Raw genomic sequence first — 22,356 nt, 5'->3', positions numbered from 1 at the left:
TGATAAGGGGGGGGGAGTGGGGGGGGACGGAGGCGGAAGAAGGTAACGGAGGTGGGAGTATTGTAATTTTCAGTGGCGTTCTTCTACCTACTAATTTTATCAAGTCTTCCTTCAGTCCTAAAGAAGGGTCTCAGCCAAAATGTCGGTTCTTTATTCACCTCCCTGGGTGCTTCTTGACCTGCACAGTTCCACCAAAATTTTGTGTGCATTGGTCTGGATTTCCAACATCCGCAATTAATTTACAATTGTTCTGTTGCCGCCAGTAAGGCTACAAGAAAAAGCACCAGCAACTCCCATCAACACGTACAAAAGCTGGATGAACTCAGCAGGTCGGGCGGCATCCGTTGAAATGAGCAGTCAACGTTTCGGGTCGAAACCCTTCGTCAAGACTCTGCCCAAAACGTTGACTGCTCATTTCAACAGATGCTGCCCGACCTGCTGAGTTCATCCAGCTTTTGTACGAGTTGATTTGATCACAGCATCTGCAGTGTACTTTGTGTTTACCAGTAACTCCCAGTCACCCCCTAGACAACGCAGAACAGCACATCACAAGAACAGCCATTTCATCACCGGAGTTCCAATCACTTTAATGCCAGTATGTGAAACATGCCAGAACTGATTATGAGTTGGGGCCAAGCACAAAACACAGGACAATGCCAATAAAAGACAGGGTAATAGCAGCCAACAATTTACAAGACAGTCGTGCAAACCATGAGCAGTCACTAGTTAGCAGAACGGCCACATGCGCAAAGTCAATAATCGCGTTTAAATAAATGTGAACATATGAACCGACCCCATAATTCTCATCAGAACAATGAGAGTCTGAATGACCACTGAACGGATGTTGTGCAGGGGCCGTTAAGGGCATTTACACCTGACCGAGTTATATTGAGAGGCTGGATAGTTACTGGAAAGAAACTTCGGAGATGACGTGAGGTCCTGCTGGTCGTGGACTTGTACTCCCTGATGCAATTTGGCCCGAACATGCCGCCAAATTAAACTAAATCTCTTCTGCCTGTCACTGACGCGCATCGCCCACACTCAGCATATTCTTGTCGGCGACTTCAGTCATTGACCAGTCGGCTAAAGGTGGGAGGTGCCTGCCTGTCTCGTTCGGGGAGGCGGTGTATCCTCCCCCGAGGGCTGACTCCTCTCTGCGTTCGCCGGCGCCACCCGCATTGCCCTCCCCAACCCCGACCACTTTATTCTCCGATAGTCGCCCCGCCGCTCGCACTTCAGACGAGATTTCCGGATCCCGGGGGCAGAGGCGCTTCGTGCAGACGGTGAGTTTGTGCGTTCGGGAGGGAGCGGACAGCGAATGCGGCCGCGCCCCCACGGGGCAAAGTCTCGGCTGCTGCCGGCGGCTGCACGTTCGCGAAGTAATAATGTCACAGAGACGGCGGAAAAAAAGTGTGCGAGGCATTTCCTTCAAACGTCACTGGGTCAGCCGATGGCTCTGTGAAGTAGGAGAGCTGCTAACAGCGGCCAAGGTTGCTCTGGCCTCAGTCACGTCTTTGTGAAACGTGTGAGTGTTTGATGTGATGGTTAGGCGCGCGTTTCGTTTGAGTGTAGATAGATAGATAGATACTTTATTCATCCCCAAGGGGAAATTCAACATTTTCCAGTGTCCCATACACTTATTGTAGCAAAACTAATTACATACAGTATTTAACTCAGTATAAATATAGTGTAATATAGTGTAGTGTGTGCGTGCCCCCACATGAGTCTGTCAGCTAGTGTGTAGTGTGTGCGCCCCCACATGAGCCTGTCCGCTTGTGTGTAGTGTGTGTGTGTGCCCCCACATGAGTCTGTCAGCTAGTGTGTAGTGTGCGCGCCCCCACATGAGCCTGTCCGCTTGTGTGTAGTGTGTGTGTGTGCCCCCACATGAGCCTGTCCGCTTGTGTGTAGTGTGTGTGTGTGCCCCCACATGAGCCTGTCCGCTTGTGGGTAGTGTGTGTGTGTGCCCCCACATGAGCCTGTCCGCTTCTGGGTAGTGTGTGTGTGTGTGCGCCCCCACATGAGTCTGTCAGCTAGTGTGTAGTGTGTGCGCCCCCACATGAGCCTGTCCGCTTGTGTGTAGTGTGTGTGTCTGCCCCCACATGAGCCTGTCTGCTTCTGGGTAGTGTGTGTGTGTGTGCGCCCCCACATGAGTCTGTCAGCTAGTGTGTAGTGTGCGCGCCCCCACATGAGCCTGTCCGCTTGTGTGTAGTGTGTGTGTGTGCCCCCACATGAGCCTGTCGGCTTGTGTGTAGTGTGTGTGTGTGCCCCCACATGAGCCTGTCCGCTTGTGTGTAGTGTGTGTGTGTGCCCCCACATGAGCCTGTCCGCTTGTGTGTAGTGTGTGTGTGTGTGTGTGTCCCCACATGAGCCTGTCCGCTTGTGTGTAGTGTGTGTGTGGGTGTGTGTCCCCACATGAGCCTGTCCGCTTCTGGGTAGTGTGCGTGTGTGTGCCCCACATGAGCCTGTCCGCTTGTGTGTAGTGTGTGTGTGTGCCCCCACATGAGCCTGTCCGCTTGTGTGTAGTGTGTGTGTGTGCCCCCACATGAGCATGTCCGCTTGTGTGTAGTGTGTGTGCGTGCCCCCACATGAGCATGTCTGCTTGAGTGTAGTGTGTGCCCCCACATGAGCCTGTCCGCTTGTGTGTAGTGTGTGCGTATCCCCACATGAGCCTGTCCGCTTGTGTGTAGTGTGTGTGTGTGTCCCCAGATGAGCCTGACCGCTTCTGGGTAGTGTGTGTGTGCACCCACATGAGCATGTCCGCTTGTGTGTAGAGTGTGCCCCCACATGAGCCTGTCCGCTTGTGTGTAGTGTGTGTGCACCCACATAAGCCTGCCCGCTTGTGTGTAGTGTGTGTGTGTGCCCCCACATGAGCCTGTCCGCTTGTGTGTAGTGTGTGTGTGCACCCACTTGAGCCTGTCCGCTTGTGTGTAGTGTGTGTGTGCACCCACATGAGCCTGTCCGCTTGTGTGTAGTGTGTGTGTGCACCCACATGAGCCTGTCCGCTTGTGTGTAGTGTGTGTGTGCACCCACATGAGCCTGTCCGCTTGTGTGTGGTGTGTGTGTGTGCCCCCACATGAGCCTGTCCGCTTGTGTGTAGTGTGTGTGTGCCCCCACATGAGCCTGTCCACTTGTGTGTAGTGTGTGTGTGTGCCCCCACATGAGCCTGTCTGCTTGTGTGTAGTGTGTGTGTGCCCACACATGAGCCTGTCCGCTTGTGTGTAGTGTGTGTGTGTGCCCCCACATGAGCCTGTCCGCTTGTGTGTAGTGTGTGTCTGCACCCACATGAGCCTGTCCGCTTGTGTGTAGTGTGTGTGTGCCCCTACATGAGCCTGCCTGCTAGAGTGTTGTGTGTGTGTGTGCCCCCCACATGAGCCTGTCCGCTTGTGCGTAGTCTGTGTGTGTGCCCCCGCATGAGCCTGTCCGCTTGTGTGTAGTGTGTGCGTGTCCCCACATGAGCCTGTCCGCTTGTGTGTAGTGTGTGTGTGTGTCCCCAGATGAGCCTGTCCGCTTCTGGGTAGTGTGTGTGTGCACCCACATGAGCATGTCTGCTTGTGTGTAGAGTGTGCCCCCACATGAGCCTGTCCGCTTGTGTGTAGTGTGTGTGCACCCACATGAGCCTGCCCGGTGGGTAGTGTGTGTGTGTGCCCCCACATGAGCCTGTCCGCTTGTGTGTAGTGTGTGTGTGCACCCACTTGAGCCTGTCCGCTTGTGTGTAGTGTGTGTGTGCACCCACATGAGCCTGTCCACTTGTGTGTAGTGTGTGTGTGTGCCCCCACATGAGCCTGTCCGCATGTGTGTAGTGTGTGTGTGCCCACACATGAGCCTGTCCGCTTGTGTGTAGTGTGTGTGTGTGCCCCCACATGAGCCTGTCCGCTTGTGTGTAGTGTGTGTCTGCACCCACATGAGCCTGTCCGCTTGTGTGTAGTGTGTGTGTGCCCCTACATGAGCCTGCCTGCTAGAGTGTTGTGTGTGTGTGTGCCCCCCACATGAGCCTGTCCGCTTGTGCGTAGTCTGTGTGTGTGCCCCCGCATGAGCCTGTCCGCTTGTGTGTAGTGAGTGTGTGTGTCCCCGCATGAGCCTGTCCGCTTCTGGGAAGTGTGTGTGTGTGCACCCACATGAGCATGTCCGCTTGTGTGTAGTGTGTGTGTGTGTGCCCCCACATGAGCATGTCCGCTTGTGTGTAGTGTGTGCCCCCACATGAGCCTGTCCGCTTGTGTGTAGTGTGTGCGTGTCCCCACATGAGCCTGTCCGCTTGTGTGTAGTGTGTGTGTGTGTCCCCACATGAGCCTGTCCGCTTCTGGGTAGTGTGTGTGTGCACCCACATGAGCATGTCCGCTTGTGTGTAGTGTGTGTGTTTGCCCCCACATGAGCATGTCCGCTTGTGTGTAGTGTGTGCCCCCACATGAGCCTGTCCGCTTGTGTGTAGTGTGTGTGCACCCACATGAGCCTGTCCGCTTGTGTGTAGTGTGTGTGTGTGCCCGCACATGAGCCTGTCCACTTGTGTGTAGTGTGTGTGTGCCCGCACATGAGCCTGTCCGCTTGTGTGTAGTGTGTGTGTGCACCCACATGAGCCTGTCCGCTTGTGTGTAATGTGTGTGTGTGCCCGCACATGAGCCTGTCCGCTTGTGTGTAGTGTGTGTGTGCACCCACATGAGCCTGTCCGCTTGTGTGTAGTGTGTGTGTGCACCCACATGAGCCTGTCCGCTTGTGTGTAGTGTGTGTGTGTGCCCACACATGAGCCTGTCCGCTTGTGTGTAGTGTGTGTGTGCACCCACATGAGCATGTCCGCTTGTGTGTAGTGTGTGTGTTTGCCCCCACATGAGCATGTACGCTTGTGTGTAGTGTGTGCCCCCACATGAGCCTGTCCGCTTGTGTGTAGTGTGTGTGCACCCACATGAGCCTGTCCGCTTGTGTGTAGTGTGTGTGCACCCACATGAGCCTGTCCGCTTGTGTGTAGTGTGTGTGTGTGCCCCCACATGAGCCTGTCCGCTTGTGTGTAGTGTGTGTGTGCACCCACTTGAGCCTGTCCGCTTGTGTGTAGTGTGTGTGTGCACCCACATGAGCCTGTCCGCTTGTGTGTAGTGTGTGTGTGCACCCACATGAGCCTGTCCGCTTGTGTGTAGTGTGTGTGTGCACCCACATGAGCCTGTCCGCTTGTGTGTGGTGTGTGTGTGTGCCCCCACATGAGCCTGTCCGCTTGTGTGTAGTGTGTGTGTGCCCCCACATGAGCCTGTCCACTTGTGTGTAGTGTGTGTGTGTGCCCCCACATGAGCCTGTCTGCTTGTGTGTAGTGTGTGTGTGCCCACACATGAGCCTGTCCGCTTGTGTGTAGTGTGTGTGTGTGCCCCCACATGAGCCTGTCCGCTTGTGTGTAGTGTGTGTCTGCACCCACATGAGCCTGTCCGCTTGTGTGTAGTGTGTGTGTGCCCCTACATGAGCCTGCCTGCTAGAGTGTTGTGTGTGTGTGTGCCCCCCACATGAGCCTGTCCGCTTGTGCGTAGTCTGTGTGTGTGCCCCCGCATGAGCCTGTCCGCTTGTGTGTAGTGTGTGCGTGTCCCCACATGAGCCTGTCCGCTTGTGTGTAGTGTGTGTGTGTGTCCCCAGATGAGCCTGTCCGCTTCTGGGTAGTGTGTGTGTGCACCCACATGAGCATGTCTGCTTGTGTGTAGAGTGTGCCCCCACATGAGCCTGTCCGCTTGTGTGTAGTGTGTGTGCACCCACATGAGCCTGCCCGGTGGGTAGTGTGTGTGTGTGCCCCCACATGAGCCTGTCCGCTTGTGTGTAGTGTGTGTGTGCACCCACTTGAGCCTGTCCGCTTGTGTGTAGTGTGTGTGTGCACCCACATGAGCCTGTCCACTTGTGTGTAGTGTGTGTGTGTGCCCCCACATGAGCCTGTCCGCATGTGTGTAGTGTGTGTGTGCCCACACATGAGCCTGTCCGCTTGTGTGTAGTGTGTGTGTGTGCCCCCACATGAGCCTGTCCGCTTGTGTGTAGTGTGTGTCTGCACCCACATGAGCCTGTCCGCTTGTGTGTAGTGTGTGTGTGCCCCTACATGAGCCTGCCTGCTAGAGTGTTGTGTGTGTGTGTGCCCCCCACATGAGCCTGTCCGCTTGTGCGTAGTCTGTGTGTGTGCCCCCGCATGAGCCTGTCCGCTTGTGTGTAGTGAGTGTGTGTGTCCCCGCATGAGCCTGTCCGCTTCTGGGAAGTGTGTGTGTGTGCACCCACATGAGCATGTCCGCTTGTGTGTAGTGTGTGTGTGTGTGCCCCCACATGAGCATGTCCGCTTGTGTGTAGTGTGTGCCCCCACATGAGCCTGTCCGCTTGTGTGTAGTGTGTGCGTGTCCCCACATGAGCCTGTCCGCTTGTGTGTAGTGTGTGTGTGTGTCCCCACATGAGCCTGTCCGCTTCTGGGTAGTGTGTGTGTGCACCCACATGAGCATGTCCGCTTGTGTGTAGTGTGTGTGTTTGCCCCCACATGAGCATGTCCGCTTGTGTGTAGTGTGTGCCCCCACATGAGCCTGTCCGCTTGTGTGTAGTGTGTGTGCACCCACATGAGCCTGTCCGCTTGTGTGTAGTGTGTGTGTGTGCCCGCACATGAGCCTGTCCACTTGTGTGTAGTGTGTGTGTGCCCGCACATGAGCCTGTCCGCTTGTGTGTAGTGTGTGTGTGCACCCACATGAGCCTGTCCGCTTGTGTGTAATGTGTGTGTGTGCCCGCACATGAGCCTGTCCGCTTGTGTGTAGTGTGTGTGTGCACCCACATGAGCCTGTCCGCTTGTGTGTAGTGTGTGTGTGCACCCACATGAGCCTGTCCGCTTGTGTGTAGTGTGTGTGTGTGCCCACACATGAGCCTGTCCGCTTGTGTGTAGTGTGTGTGTGCACCCACATGAGCATGTCCGCTTGTGTGTAGTGTGTGTGTTTGCCCCCACATGAGCATGTACGCTTGTGTGTAGTGTGTGCCCCCACATGAGCCTGTCCGCTTGTGTGTAGTGTGTGTGCACCCACATGAGCCTGTCCGCTTGTGTGTAGTGTGTGTGTGTGCCCGCACATGAGCCTGTCCACTTGTGTGTAGTGTGTGTGTGCCCGCACATGTGCCTGTCCGCTTGTGTGTAGTGTGTGTGTGCACCCACATGAGCCTGTCCGCTTGTGTGTAGTGTGTGTGTGTGCCCGCACATGAGCCTGTCCGCTTGTGTGTAGTGTGTGTGTGCACCCACATGAGCCTGTCCGCTTGTGTGTAGTGTGTGTGTGCACCCACATGAGCCTGTCCGCTTGTGTGTAGTGTGTGTGTGTGCCCACACATGAGCCTGTCCGCTTGTGTGTAGTGTGTGTGTGCACCCACATGAGCCTGACCGCTTGTGTGTAGTGTGTGTGTGTGCCCCCACATGAGCTGTCCGCTTGTGTGTATTGTGTGTGTGTGCCCCCACATGAGCCTGTCCGCTTGTGTGTAGTGTGTGTGTGTGCCCCCACATGAGCCTGTCCGCTTGTGTGTAGTGTGTGTCTGCACCCACATGAGCCTGTCCGCTTGTGTGTAGTGTGTGTGTGCCCCTACATGAGCCTGCCTGCTAGAGTGTTGTGGGTGTGTGTGCCCCCACATGAGCCTGTCCGCTTGTGCGTAGTCTGTGTGTCTGCCACCGCATGAGCCTGTCCGCTTGTGTGTAGTGTGTGTGTGTGCCCCCACATGAGCCTGTCCGCTTGTGTGTAGTGTGTGCACCCCCGCATGAGCCTGTCCGCTTGTGTGTGTGTGTTCCACCACATGAGCCTGTCCGCTTGTGTGTAGTGTGTCTGCCCCCACATGAGCATGTCCGCTTGTGTGTAGTGTGTGTCCCCCCACATGAGCCTGTCCGCTTGTGTGTAGTGTGTGTGTGTGCCCCCACATGAGCCTGCCCGCTTGTGTGTAGTGTGTGTGTGTGCCCCCACATGAGCCTGTCCGCTTGTGTGTAGTGTGTCTGCCCCCACATGAGCATGTCCGCTTGTGTGTAGTGTGTGTCCCCCCACATGAGCCTGTCTGCTTGTGTGTAGTGTGTGTGTGTGTGCCCCCAGATGAGCCTGCCCGCTTGTGTGTAGTGTGTGAGTGTGTTCCCCCACATGAGCCTGTCCGCTTGTGTGTAGTGTGTCTGCCCCCACATGAGCATGTCCGCTTGTGTGTAGTGTGTGTGTGTGCCCCCACATGAGCCTGTCCGCTTGTGTCTAGTGTGTGTGTGCCCCCACATGAGCCTGTCCGCCTGTGTGTAGTGTGTGTGTGCCCACACATGAGCATGTCCGCTTGTGTTTAGTGTGTGTGTGTGCCCCCACATGAGCCTGTCCGCATGGGTGTAGTGTGTGTGTGTGCCCCCACATGAGCCTGTCCGCTTCTGGGTAGTGTGTGTGTGTGTGCGGCCCCACATGAGTCTGTCAGCTAGTGTGTAGTGTGCGCGCCCCCACATGAGCCTGTCCGCTTGTGTGTAGTGTGTGTGTGCACCCACATGAGCCTGTCCGCTTGTGTGTAGTGTGTGTCTGTGCCCCCACATGAGCCTGTCCGCTTGGGTGTAGCGTGTGTGTGCCCCTACATGAGCGTGTCCGCTAGAGTGTGGTGTGTGTGTGTGCCCCCACATGAGCCTGTCCGCTTGTGGGTAGTGTGCGTGTGTGTGCCCCACATGAGCCTGTCCGCTTGTGTGTAGTGTGTGTGTGTGCCCCCACATGAGCATGTCTGCTTGTGTGTAGTGTGTGTGTGTGCCCCCACATGAGCCTGTCCGCTTGTGGGTTGTGTGTGTGTGTACCCCCACTTGACCCTGTCTGCTTGTGTGTAGTGTGTGAGTGTGCCCCCACGTGAGCCTGTCCGCTTGTGTGTAGTGTTTGTCTGTGCCCCCACATGAGCCTGTCCGCTTGTGTGTAGTGTGTGTGTGTGCCCCCACATGAGCCTGTCCGCTTGTGTGTAGTGTGTGTGTGTGCCCCCACATGAGCCTGTCCGCTTGTGTGTAGTGTGTGTGTGTGCCCCAACATGAGCTTGTACGCTTGTGTGTAGTGTGTGTGCCCCCACATGAGCACGTCCGCTTGTGTGTAGTGTGTACACCCCCACATGAGCCTGTCCGCTTGTGGGTAGTGTGTGTGTGTGCGCGCACATGAGCCTGTCCGCTTGTGTGTAGTGTGTGTGTGTGCCCCCACATGAGCCTGTCCGCTTGTGGGTAGTGTGTGTGTGTGCCCCCACATGAGCCTGTCCGCTTCTGGGTAGTGTGTGTGTGTGTGCGCCCCCACATGAGTCTGTCAGCTAGTGTGTAGTGTGTGCGCCCCCACATGAGCCTGTCCGCTTGTGTGTAGTGTGTGTGTCTGCCCCCACATGAGCCTGTCTGCTTCTGGGTAGTGTGTGTGTGTGTGCGCCCCCACATGAGTCTGTCAGCTAGTGTGTAGTGTGCGCGCCCCCACATGAGCCTGTCCGCTTGTGTGTAGTGTGTGTGTGTGCCCCCACATGAGCCTGTCGGCTTGTGTGTAGTGTGTGTGTGTGCCCCCACATGAGCCTGTCCGCTTGTGTGTAGTGTGTGTGTGTGCCCCCACATGAGCCTGTCCGCTTGTGTGTAGTGTGTGTGTGTGTGTGTGTCCCCACATGAGCCTGTCCGCTTGTGTGTAGTGTGTGTGTGGGTGTGTGTCCCCACATGAGCCTGTCCGCTTCTGGGTAGTGTGCGTGTGTGTGCCCCACATGAGCCTGTCCGCTTGTGTGTAGTGTGTGTGTGTGCCCCCACATGAGCCTGTCCGCTTGTGTGTAGTGTGTGTGTGTGCCCCCACATGAGCATGTCCGCTTGTGTGTAGTGTGTGTGCGTGCCCCCACATGAGCATGTCTGCTTGAGTGTAGTGTGTGCCCCCACATGAGCCTGTCCGCTTGTGTGTAGTGTGTGCGTATCCCCACATGAGCCTGTCCGCTTGTGTGTAGTGTGTGTGTGTGTCCCCAGATGAGCCTGACCGCTTCTGGGTAGTGTGTGTGTGCACCCACATGAGCATGTCCGCTTGTGTGTAGAGTGTGCCCCCACATGAGCCTGTCCGCTTGTGTGTAGTGTGTGTGCACCCACATAAGCCTGCCCGCTTGTGTGTAGTGTGTGTGTGTGCCCCCACATGAGCCTGTCCGCTTGTGTGTAGTGTGTGTGTGCACCCACTTGAGCCTGTCCGCTTGTGTGTAGTGTGTGTGTGCACCCACATGAGCCTGTCCGCTTGTGTGTAGTGTGTGTGTGCACCCACATGAGCCTGTCCGCTTGTGTGTAGTGTGTGTGTGCACCCACATGAGCCTGTCCGCTTGTGTGTGGTGTGTGTGTGTGCCCCCACATGAGCCTGTCCGCTTGTGTGTAGTGTGTGTGTGCCCCCACATGAGCCTGTCCACTTGTGTGTAGTGTGTGTGTGTGCCCCCACATGAGCCTGTCTGCTTGTGTGTAGTGTGTGTGTGCCCACACATGAGCCTGTCCGCTTGTGTGTAGTGTGTGTGTGTGCCCCCACATGAGCCTGTCCGCTTGTGTGTAGTGTGTGTCTGCACCCACATGAGCCTGTCCGCTTGTGTGTAGTGTGTGTGTGCCCCTACATGAGCCTGCCTGCTAGAGTGTTGTGTGTGTGTGTGCCCCCCACATGAGCCTGTCCGCTTGTGCGTAGTCTGTGTGTGTGCCCCCGCATGAGCCTGTCCGCTTGTGTGTAGTGTGTGCGTGTCCCCACATGAGCCTGTCCGCTTGTGTGTAGTGTGTGTGTGTGTCCCCAGATGAGCCTGTCCGCTTCTGGGTAGTGTGTGTGTGCACCCACATGAGCATGTCTGCTTGTGTGTAGAGTGTGCCCCCACATGAGCCTGTCCGCTTGTGTGTAGTGTGTGTGCACCCACATGAGCCTGCCCGGTGGGTAGTGTGTGTGTGTGCCCCCACATGAGCCTGTCCGCTTGTGTGTAGTGTGTGTGTGCACCCACTTGAGCCTGTCCGCTTGTGTGTAGTGTGTGTGTGCACCCACATGAGCCTGTCCACTTGTGTGTAGTGTGTGTGTGTGCCCCCACATGAGCCTGTCCGCATGTGTGTAGTGTGTGTGTGCCCACACATGAGCCTGTCCGCTTGTGTGTAGTGTGTGTGTGTGCCCCCACATGAGCCTGTCCGCTTGTGTGTAGTGTGTGTCTGCACCCACATGAGCCTGTCCGCTTGTGTGTAGTGTGTGTGTGCCCCTACATGAGCCTGCCTGCTAGAGTGTTGTGTGTGTGTGTGCCCCCCACATGAGCCTGTCCGCTTGTGCGTAGTCTGTGTGTGTGCCCCCGCATGAGCCTGTCCGCTTGTGTGTAGTGAGTGTGTGTGTCCCCGCATGAGCCTGTCCGCTTCTGGGAAGTGTGTGTGTGTGCACCCACATGAGCATGTCCGCTTGTGTGTAGTGTGTGTGTGTGTGCCCCCACATGAGCATGTCCGCTTGTGTGTAGTGTGTGCCCCCACATGAGCCTGTCCGCTTGTGTGTAGTGTGTGCGTGTCCCCACATGAGCCTGTCCGCTTGTGTGTAGTGTGTGTGTGTGTCCCCACATGAGCCTGTCCGCTTCTGGGTAGTGTGTGTGTGCACCCACATGAGCATGTCCGCTTGTGTGTAGTGTGTGTGTTTGCCCCCACATGAGCATGTCCGCTTGTGTGTAGTGTGTGCCCCCACATGAGCCTGTCCGCTTGTGTGTAGTGTGTGTGCACCCACATGAGCCTGTCCGCTTGTGTGTAGTGTGTGTGTGTGCCCGCACATGAGCCTGTCCACTTGTGTGTAGTGTGTGTGTGCCCGCACATGAGCCTGTCCGCTTGTGTGTAGTGTGTGTGTGCACCCACATGAGCCTGTCCGCTTGTGTGTAATGTGTGTGTGTGCCCGCACATGAGCCTGTCCGCTTGTGTGTAGTGTGTGTGTGCACCCACATGAGCCTGTCCGCTTGTGTGTAGTGTGTGTGTGCACCCACATGAGCCTGTCCGCTTGTGTGTAGTGTGTGTGTGTGCCCACACATGAGCCTGTCCGCTTGTGTGTAGTGTGTGTGTGCACCCACATGAGCATGTCCGCTTGTGTGTAGTGTGTGTGTTTGCCCCCACATGAGCATGTACGCTTGTGTGTAGTGTGTGCCCCCACATGAGCCTGTCCGCTTGTGTGTAGTGTGTGTGCACCCACATGAGCCTGTCCGCTTGTGTGTAGTGTGTGTGCACCCACATGAGCCTGTCCGCTTGTGTGTAGTGTGTGTGTGTGCCCCCACATGAGCCTGTCCGCTTGTGTGTAGTGTGTGTGTGCACCCACTTGAGCCTGTCCGCTTGTGTGTAGTGTGTGTGTGCACCCACATGAGCCTGTCCGCTTGTGTGTAGTGTGTGTGTGCACCCACATGAGCCTGTCCGCTTGTGTGTAGTGTGTGTGTGCACCCACATGAGCCTGTCCGCTTGTGTGTGGTGTGTGTGTGTGCCCCCACATGAGCCTGTCCGCTTGTGTGTAGTGTGTGTGTGCCCCCACATGAGCCTGTCCACTTGTGTGTAGTGTGTGTGTGTGCCCCCACATGAGCCTGTCTGCTTGTGTGTAGTGTGTGTGTGCCCACACATGAGCCTGTCCGCTTGTGTGTAGTGTGTGTGTGTGCCCCCACATGAGCCTGTCCGCTTGTGTGTAGTGTGTGTCTGCACCCACATGAGCCTGTCCGCTTGTGTGTAGTGTGTGTGTGCCCCTACATGAGCCTGCCTGCTAGAGTGTTGTGTGTGTGTGTGCCCCCCACATGAGCCTGTCCGCTTGTGCGTAGTCTGTGTGTGTGCCCCCGCATGAGCCTGTCCGCTTGTGTGTAGTGTGTGCGTGTCCCCACATGAGCCTGTCCGCTTGTGTGTAGTGTGTGTGTGTGTCCCCAGATGAGCCTGTCCGCTTCTGGGTAGTGTGTGTGTGCACCCACATGAGCATGTCTGCTTGTGTGTAGAGTGTGCCCCCACATGAGCCTGTCCGCTTGTGTGTAGTGTGTGTGCACCCACATGAGCCTGCCCGGTGGGTAGTGTGTGTGTGTGCCCCCACATGAGCCTGTCCGCTTGTGTGTAGTGTGTGTGTGCACCCACTTGAGCCTGTCCGCTTGTGTGTAGTGTGTGTGTGCACCCACATGAGCCTGTCCACTTGTGTGTAGTGTGTGTGTGTGCCCCCACATGAGCCTGTCCGCATGTGTGTAGTGTGTGTGTGCCCACACATGAGCCTGTCCGCTTGTGTGTAGTGTGTGTGTGTGCCCCCACATGAGCCTGTCCGCTTGTGTGTAGTGTGTGTCTGCACCCACATGAGCCTGTCCGCTTGTGTGTAGTGTGTGTGTGCCCCTACATGAGCCTGCCTGCTAGAGTGTTGTGTGTGTGTGTGCCCCCCACATGAGCCTGTCCGCTTGTGCGTAGTCTGTGTGTGTGCCCCCGCATGAGCCTGTCCGCTTGTGTGTAGTGAGTGTGTGTGTCCCCGCATGAGCCTGTCCGCTTCTGGGAAGTGTGTGTGTGTGCACCCACATGAGCATGTCCGCTTGTGTGTAGTGTGTGTGTGTGTGCCCCCACATGAGCATGTCCGCTTGTGTGTAGTGTGTGCCCCCACATGAGCCTGTCCGCTTGTGTGTAGTGTGTGCGTGTCCCCACATGAGCCTGTCCGCTTGTGTGTAGTGTGTGTGTGTGTCCCCACATGAGCCTGTCCGCTTCTGGGTAGTGTGTGTGTGCACCCACATGAGCATGTCCGCTTGTGTGTAGTGTGTGTGTTTGCCCCCACATGAGCATGTCCGCTTGTGTGTAGTGTGTGCCCCCACATGAGCCTGTCCGCTTGTGTGTAGTGTGTGTGCACCCACATGAGCCTGTCCGCTTGTGTGTAGTGTGTGTGTGTGCCCGCACATGAGCCTGTCCACTTGTGTGTAGTGTGTGTGTGCCCGCACATGAGCCTGTCCGCTTGTGTGTAGTGTGTGTGTGCACCCACATGAGCCTGTCCGCTTGTGTGTAATGTGTGTGTGTGCCCGCACATGAGCCTGTCCGCTTGTGTGTAGTGTGTGTGTGCACCCACATGAGCCTGTCCGCTTGTGTGTAGTGTGTGTGTGCACCCACATGAGCCTGTCCGCTTGTGTGTAGTGTGTGTGTGTGCCCACACATGAGCCTGTCCGCTTGTGTGTAGTGTGTGTGTGCACCCACATGAGCATGTCCGCTTGTGTGTAGTGTGTGTGTTTGCCCCCACATGAGCATGTACGCTTGTGTGTAGTGTGTGCCCCCACATGAGCCTGTCCGCTTGTGTGTAGTGTGTGTGCACCCACATGAGCCTGTCCGCTTGTGTGTAGTGTGTGTGTGTGCCCGCACATGAGCCTGTCCACTTGTGTGTAGTGTGTGTGTGCCCGCACATGTGCCTGTCCGCTTGTGTGTAGTGTGTGTGTGCACCCACATGAGCCTGTCCGCTTGTGTGTAGTGTGTGTGTGTGCCCGCACATGAGCCTGTCCGCTTGTGTGTAGTGTGTGTGTGCACCCACATGAGCCTGTCCGCTTGTGTGTAGTGTGTGTGTGCACCCACATGAGCCTGTCCGCTTGTGTGTAGTGTGTGTGTGTGCCCACACATGAGCCTGTCCGCTTGTGTGTAGTGTGTGTGTGCACCCACATGAGCCTGACCGCTTGTGTGTAGTGTGTGTGTGTGCCCCCACATGAGCTGTCCGCTTGTGTGTATTGTGTGTGTGTGCCCCCACATGAGCCTGTCCGCTTGTGTGTAGTGTGTGTGTGTGCCCCCACATGAGCCTGTCCGCTTGTGTGTAGTGTGTGTCTGCACCCACATGAGCCTGTCCGCTTGTGTGTAGTGTGTGTGTGCCCCTACATGAGCCTGCCTGCTAGAGTGTTGTGGGTGTGTGTGCCCCCACATGAGCCTGTCCGCTTGTGCGTAGTCTGTGTGTCTGCCACCGCATGAGCCTGTCCGCTTGTGTGTAGTGTGTGTGTGTGCCCCCACATGAGCCTGTCCGCTTGTGTGTAGTGTGTGCACCCCCGCATGAGCCTGTCCGCTTGTGTGTGTGTGTTCCACCACATGAGCCTGTCCGCTTGTGTGTAGTGTGTCTGCCCCCACATGAGCATGTCCGCTTGTGTGTAGTGTGTGTCCCCCCACATGAGCCTGTCCGCTTGTGTGTAGTGTGTGTGTGTGCCCCCACATGAGCCTGCCCGCTTGTGTGTAGTGTGTGTGTGTGCCCCCACATGAGCCTGTCCGCTTGTGTGTAGTGTGTCTGCCCCCACATGAGCATGTCCGCTTGTGTGTAGTGTGTGTCCCCCCACATGAGCCTGTCTGCTTGTGTGTAGTGTGTGTGTGTGTGCCCCCAGATGAGCCTGCCCGCTTGTGTGTAGTGTGTGAGTGTGTTCCCCCACATGAGCCTGTCCGCTTGTGTGTAGTGTGTCTGCCCCCACATGAGCATGTCCGCTTGTGTGTAGTGTGTGTGTGTGCCCCCACATGAGCCTGTCCGCTTGTGTCTAGTGTGTGTGTGCCCCCACATGAGCCTGTCCGCCTGTGTGTAGTGTGTGTGTGCCCACACATGAGCATGTCCGCTTGTGTTTAGTGTGTGTGTGTGCCCCCACATGAGCCTGTCCGCATGGGTGTAGTGTGTGTGTGTGCCCCCACATGAGCCTGTCCGCTTCTGGGTAGTGTGTGTGTGTGTGCGGCCCCACATGAGTCTGTCAGCTAGTGTGTAGTGTGCGCGCCCCCACATGAGCCTGTCCGCTTGTGTGTAGTGTGTGTGTGCACCCACATGAGCCTGTCCGCTTGTGTGTAGTGTGTGTCTGTGCCCCCACATGAGCCTGTCCGCTTGGGTGTAGCGTGTGTGTGCCCCTACATGAGCGTGTCCGCTAGAGTGTGGTGTGTGTGTGTGCCCCCACATGAGCCTGTCCGCTTGTGGGTAGTGTGCGTGTGTGTGCCCCACATGAGCCTGTCCGCTTGTGTGTAGTGTGTGTGTGTGCCCCCACATGAGCATGTCTGCTTGTGTGTAGTGTGTGTGTGTGCCCCCACATGAGCCTGTCCGCTTGTGGGTTGTGTGTGTGTGTACCCCCACTTGACCCTGTCTGCTTGTGTGTAGTGTGTGAGTGTGCCCCCACGTGAGCCTGTCCGCTTGTGTGTAGTGTTTGTCTGTGCCCCCACATGAGCCTGTCCGCTTGTGTGTAGTGTGTGTGTGTGCCCCCACATGAGCCTGTCCGCTTGTGTGTAGTGTGTGTGTGTGCCCCAACATGAGCCTGTCCGCTTGTGTGTAGTGTGTGTGTGTGCCCCCACATGAGCCTGTCTGCTTGTGTGTAGTGTGTGTGTGCCCCCACATGAGCCTGTCCACTTGTGTGTAGTGTGTGTGTGCCCCCACATGAGCCTGTCCGCTTGTGTGTAGTGTGTGTGCCCCCACATGAGCCTGTCCGCTTGTGTGTAGTGTGTACACCCCCACATGAGCCTGTCCGCTTGTGGGTAGTGTGTCTGTGTGCCCCCACATGAGCCTGTACGCTTGTGTGTAGTGTGTGTGTCTGCGCGCACATGAGCTTGTCCGCTTGTGTGTAGTGTGTGTGCCCCCACATGAGCATGTCCGCATGTGTGTAGTGTGTGTGTGTGCCCCCACATGAGCCTGTCCGCTTCTGGGTAGTGTGTGTGTGTGTGCGGCCCCACATGAGTCTGTCAGCTAGTGTGTAGTGTGCGCGCCCCCACATGAGCCTGTCCGCTTGTGTGTAGTGTGTGTCTGTGCCCCCACATGAGCCTGTCCGCTTGGGTGTAGCGTGTGTGTGCCCCTACATGAGCGTGTCCGCTAGAGTGTGGTGTGTGTGTGTGCCCCCACATGAGCCTGTCCGCTTGTGGGTAGTGTGCGTGTGTGTGCCCCACATGAGCCTGTCCGCTTGTGTGTAGTGTGTGTGTGTGCCCCCACATGAGCATGTCTGCTTGTGTGTAGTGTGTGTGTGTGCCCCCACATGAGCCTGTCCGCTTGTGGGTTGTGTGTGTGTGTACCCCTCTTGACCCTGTCTGCTTGTGTGTAGTGTGTGTGTGTGCCCCCACGTGAGCCTGTCCGCTTGTGTGTAGTGTTTGTCTGTGCCCCACATGAGCCTGTCCGCTTGTGTGTAGTGTGTGTGTGTGCCCCCACATGAGCCTGTCCGCCTGTGTGTAGTGTGTGTGTGTGCCCCAACATGAGCCTGTCCACTTGTGTGTAGTGTGTGTGTGTGCCCCCACATGAGCCTGTCTGCTTGTGTGTAGTGTGTGTGTGTGCCCCCACATGAGCCAGTCCGCTTTTGTGTAGTGTTTGTCTTTACCCCCACATGAGCCTGTCCGCTTGTGTGTAGTGTGTGTGTGTGCCCCCACATGAGCCTGTCTGCTTGTGTGTAGTGTGTGTGTGCCCCCACATGAGCCTGTCCACTTGTGTGTAGTGTGTGTGTGCCCCCACATGAGACTGTCCGCTTGTGTGTAGTGTGTGTGCCCCCACATGAGCCTGTCCGCTTGTGTGTAGTGTGTACACCCCCACATGAGCCTGTCCGCTTGTGGGTAGTGTGTCTGTGTGCCCCCACATGAGCCTGTACGCTTGTGTGTAGTGTGTGTGTCTGCGCGCACATGAGCTTGTCCGCTTGTGTGTAGTGTGTGTGCCCCTACATGAGCATGTCCGCTTGTGCGTAGTGTGTGTGCCCCCACATGAGCCTGTCCGCTTGTGTGTAGTGTATGTGTGTGCCCCCACATAAGCCTGTCCGCTTGTGTGTAGAGTGTGTGTGTTCCCCCACATGAGCCTGCCTGCTTGTGTGTAGCGTGTGTGTGTTCCCCCACATGAGCCTGTCCGCTTGTGTGTAGTGTGTGTGTGTGTGCCCCACATGAGCCTGTCCGCTTGTGTGTAGTGTGTGTGTGTGCCCCTAGATGAGCCTGTCCGCTTGTGTGTAGTGTGTGTGTGTGCCCCCACATGAGCCTGTCCGCTTGTGTGTAGTGTGTGTGTGCGCGCGCACATGAGCCTGTCCGCTTGTGTGTGATGTGTGTGTGCCCCCACATGAGCCTGTCCGCTTGTGTGTAGTGTGTGTGTATGCCCCCACATGAGTATGTCCGCTTGTGTTTAGTGTGTGTGTGTGCCCCCACATGAGCCTGTCCGCTTGTGTGTAGTGTTTGTCTGTGCCCCCAGATGAGCCTGTCCGCTTGTGTGTGGTGTGTGTGTGCCCTCACATGAGCCTGTCCGCTTGTGTGTAGTGTGTGTGTGTGCGCGCACATCAGCCTGTCCGCTTGTGTGTAGCGTGTGTGTGCCCCTACATGAGCGTGTCCGCTAGAGTGTGGTGTGTGTGTGTGCCCCCACATGAGCCTGTCCGCTTGTGTGTAGTGTGTGTGTGCACCCACTTGAGCCTGTCCGCTAGTGTGTAGCGTCTGCGCGCCCCCACATGAGCCTGTCCGCTAGTGTGTAGCGTGTGCGCGCCCCCACATGAGCCTGTCCGCTTGTGTGTAGTGTGTGTGTGCCCCCACATGAGCCTGTCCGCTTGTGTGTAGTGTGTACACCCGCACATGATCCTGTCCGCTTGTGTGTAGCGTGTGCGCGCACCCACATGAGCCTGTCCGCTAGTGTGTAGTGTTTGTGTGTGTGCCCCCACATGAGCCTCTCCGCTTGTGTGTAGTGTTTGTGTGTGTGCCCCCACATGAGCCTCTCCGCTTGTGTGTAGTGTTTGTGTGTGTGCCCCCACATGAGCCTGTCCGCCTGTGTGTAGTGTTTGTGTGTGTGCCCCCACATGAGTCTCTCCGCTTGTGTGTAGTGTGTGTGTGCCCCCATATGAGCCTGCCCGCTTGTGTGTAGTGTTTGTGTGTGTGCACCCACATGAGCCTGTCCGCTTGTGTGTAGTGTGTACACCCCCACATGAGCCTGTCCGCTTGTGGGTAGTGTGTCTCTGTGCCCCCACATGAGCCTGTACGCTTGTGTGTAGTGTGTGTGTCTGAGCGCACATGAGCTTGTCCGCTTGTGTGTAGTGTGTGTGCCCCCACATGAGCATGTCCGCATGTGTGTAGTGTGTGTGTGTGCCCACATGAGCCTGTCCGCCTGTGTGTAGTGTGTGTGTGCCCCCACATGAGCCTGTCCGCTTGTGTGTAGTGTGTGTGTGCCCCCACATGAGCCTGCCCGCTTGTGTGTAGTGTGTGTGTGTGCCCCCAGATGAGCCTGCCCGCATGTGTGTAGTGTGTGTGTGTGTGCACCCACATGAGCCTGTCCGCTTGTGTGTAGTGTGTGTGTGTGCCCCCACATGAGCCTGTCCGCTTGTGTGTAGTGTGTGTGTGTGCCTCCACCTGAGCCGGTCCGCTTGTGTCTAGTGTGTGTGTGCCCCCACATGAGCCTGTCCGCCTGTGTGTAGTGTGTGTGTGCCCCCATGAGCCTGTCCGCTTGTGTGTAGTGTGTGTGTGTGTGTGCCCACACATGAGCATGTCCGCTTGTGTTTAGTGTGTGTGTGTGCTCCCACATGAGCCTGTCCGCTAGTGTGTAGCGTGTGTGTGCACACACTTGAGCCTGTCCGCTTGTGTGTAGTGTGTACACCCCCAAATGAGCCTGTCCGCTTGTGGGTAGTGTGTGTGTGTGCGCGCACATGAGCCTGTCCGCTTGTGTGTAGTGTGTGTGCCCCCACATGTGCATGTCCGCTTGTGTGTAGTGTGTGTGCCCCCACATGAGCCTGTCCGCTTGTGTGTAGTGTGTGTGTGTGCCCCCACATGAGCCTGTACGCTTGTGTATAGTGTGTGTGTGTGCGCGCACATGAGCTTGTACGCTTGTGTGTAGTGTGTGTGCCCCCACATGAGCACGTCCGCTTGTGTGTAGTGTGTACACCCCCACATGAGCCTGTCCGCTTGTGGGTAGTGTGTGTGTGTGCGCGCACATGAGCCTGTCCGCTTGTGTGTAGTGTGTGTGCCCCCACATGAGCATGTCCGCTTGTGTGTAGTGTGTGTGCCCCCACATGAGTCTGTCAGCTAGTGTGTAGTGTGCCCGCCCCCACATGAGCCTGTCCGCTTGTGTGTAGTGTGTGTCTGTCCCCACATGAGCCTGTCCGCTTTTGTGTAGTGTTTGTCTGTGCCCCCACATGAGCCTGTCCGCTTGTGTGTAGTGTGTGTGTGCACCTACATGAGCCTGCCTGCTAGAGTGTGGTGTGTGTGTGCGCCCCCACATGAGCCTGTCCGCTTGTGGGTAGTGTGTGTGTGTGTGCCCCACATGAGCCTGTCCGCTTGTGTGTAGTGTGTGTTTGTGCCCCCACATGAGCCTGTCCACTTGTGTGTAGTGTGTGTGTGTGCCCCCACATGAGCCTGTCCGCTTGTGGGTAGTGTGTGTGTGTGCCCCCACGTGAGCCTGTCTGCTTGTGTGTAGTGTGTGTGTGTGCCCCCACATAAGCCTGTCCGTTTTTGTGTAGTGTTTGTCTGTGCCCCCACATGAGCCTGTCCGCTTGTGTGTAGTGTGTGTCTGCCCCCACATGAGCCTGTCCGCTTTTGTGTAGTGCTTGTCTGTGCCCCCACATGAGCCTGTCCGCTTGTGTGTAGTGTGTGTCTGCCTCCACGTGAGCCTGTCTGCTAGTGTGTAGCGTGTGTGTGCACCCACTTGAGCCTGTCCGCTTGTGTGTAGTGTGTGTGTGTGCCCGCACATGAGCCTGTCCGCTTGTGTGTAGTGTGTGTGTGCACCCACATGAGCCTGTCCGCTTGTGTGTAGTGTGTGTGTGCACCTACATGAGCCTGCCTGCTAGAGTGTTGTGTGTGTGTGTGCCCCCCACATGAGCCTGTCCGCTTGTGCGTAGTCTGTGTGTGTGCCACCATATGAGCCTGTCCGCTTGTGTGTAGTGTGTGTGTGTGTGCCTCCACATGAGCCTGTCCGCTTGTGTGTGCTGTGTGTGTGTGTTCCCCCACATGAGCCTGTCCGCTTGTGTGTAGTGTGTCTGCCCCCACATGAGCCTGTCTGCTTGTGTGTAGTGTATGTGTGTGCCCCCACATCAGCATGTCCGCTTGTGTGTAGTCTGTGTGTGTGCCCCCACATGAGCCTGCCTGCTTGTGTGTAGTGTGTGTGTGTGCCCCCACATCAGCATGTCCGCTTGTGTGTAGTGTGTGTGTGTGCCCCCACATGAGCCTGTCCGCTTGTGGGTAGTGTGTGTGTGTGCCCCCACGTGAGCCTGTCTGCTTGTGTGTAGTGTGTGTGTGTGCCCCCCACATGAGCCTGTCCGCTTGTGCGTAGTCTGTGTGTGTGCCACCGTATGAGCCTGTCCGCTTGTGTGTAGTGTGTGTGTGTGTGCCTCCACATGAGCCTGTCCGCTTGTGTGTGCTGTGTGTGTGTGTTCCCCCACATGAGCCTGTCCGCTTGTGTGTAGTGTGTCTGCCCCCACATGAGCCTGTCTGCTTGTGTGTAGTGTATGTGTGTGCCCCCACATCAGCATGTCCGCTTGTGTGTAGTCTGTGTGTGTGCCCCCACATGAGCCTGCCTGCTTGTGTGTAGTGTGTGTGTGTGCCCCCACATCAGCATGTCCGCTTGTGTGTAGTCTGTGTGTGTGCCCCCACATGAGCCTGCCTGCTTGTGTGTAGTGTGTGTGTGTGTGTTCCCCCACATGAGCCTGTCCACTTGTGTGTAGTGTGTCTGCCCCCACATGAGCATGTCCGCTTGTGTCTAGTGTGTGTGTGCCCCCACATGAGCCTGTCCGCCTGTGTGTAGTGTGTGTGTGCCCCCATGAGCCTGTCCGCTTGTGTGTAGTGTGTGTGTGTGTGTGCCCACACATGAGCATGTCCGCTTGTGTTTAGTGTGTGTGTGTGCTCCCACATGAGCCTGTCCGCTAGTGTGTAGTGTGTGTGTGCACCCACATGAGCCTGTCCGCTTGTGTGTAGTGTGTGTGTGCACCTACATGAGCCTGCCTGCTAGAGTGTTGTGTGTGTGTGTGCCCCCCACATGAGCATGTCCGCTTGTGTGTAGTGTGTGTGCCCCCACATGAGTCTGTCAGCTAGTGTGTAGTGTGCCCGCCCCCACATGAGCCTGTCCGCTTGTGTGTAGTGTGTGTCTGCCCCCACATGAGCCTGTCCGCTTTTGTGTAGTGTTTGTCTGTGCCCCCACATGAGCCTGTCCGCTTGTGTGTAGTGTGTGTGTGCACCTACATGAGCCTGCCTGCTAGAGTGTGGTGTGTGTGTGCGCCCCCACATGAGCCTGTCCGCTTGTGGGTAGTGTGTGTGTGTGTGCCCCACATGAGCCTGTCCGCTTGTGTGTAGTGTGTGTTTGTGCCCCCACATGAGCCTGTCCGCTTGTGTGTAGTGTGTGTGTGTGCCCCCACATGAGCCTGTCCGCTTGTGGGTAGTGTGTGTGTGTGCCCCCACGTGAGCCTGTCTGCTTGTGTGTAGTGTGTGTGTGTGCCCCCACATAAGCCTGTCCGTTTTTGTGTAGTGTTTGTCTGTGCCCCCACATGAGCCTGTCCGCTTGTGTGTAGTGTGTGTCTGCCCCCACATGAGCCTGTCCACTT

At 56.7% G+C, this 22,356-nt stretch overlaps 1 protein-coding gene across 1 annotated transcript in view; it reads left to right on the top strand.

Annotated features, from left to right (window-relative positions):
• Positions 1 to 1,008: 1,008 nt before the first annotated feature.
• LOC132391062 (arylsulfatase D-like) overlaps positions 1,009 to 22,356 on the top strand; it is a 111,238-nt gene continuing 89,890 nt past the window's right edge. Inside the window, exon 1 of the mRNA XM_059963754.1 lies at positions 1,009 to 1,283. The gene's annotated coding sequence lies outside the window, so the exon portion shown is untranslated. The remainder of the gene's footprint in view (positions 1,284 to 22,356) is intronic.

Source organism: Hypanus sabinus, chromosome 3 (genome assembly GCF_030144855.1).
Source record: "Hypanus sabinus isolate sHypSab1 chromosome 3, sHypSab1.hap1, whole genome shotgun sequence".
In the NCBI taxonomy this organism is placed as follows: Eukaryota; Metazoa; Chordata; class Chondrichthyes; order Myliobatiformes; family Dasyatidae; genus Hypanus; species Hypanus sabinus.
The sequence above is the reverse complement of the archived record's forward strand: the minus strand, read 5'-3'. Positions and strand labels throughout refer to the sequence as shown.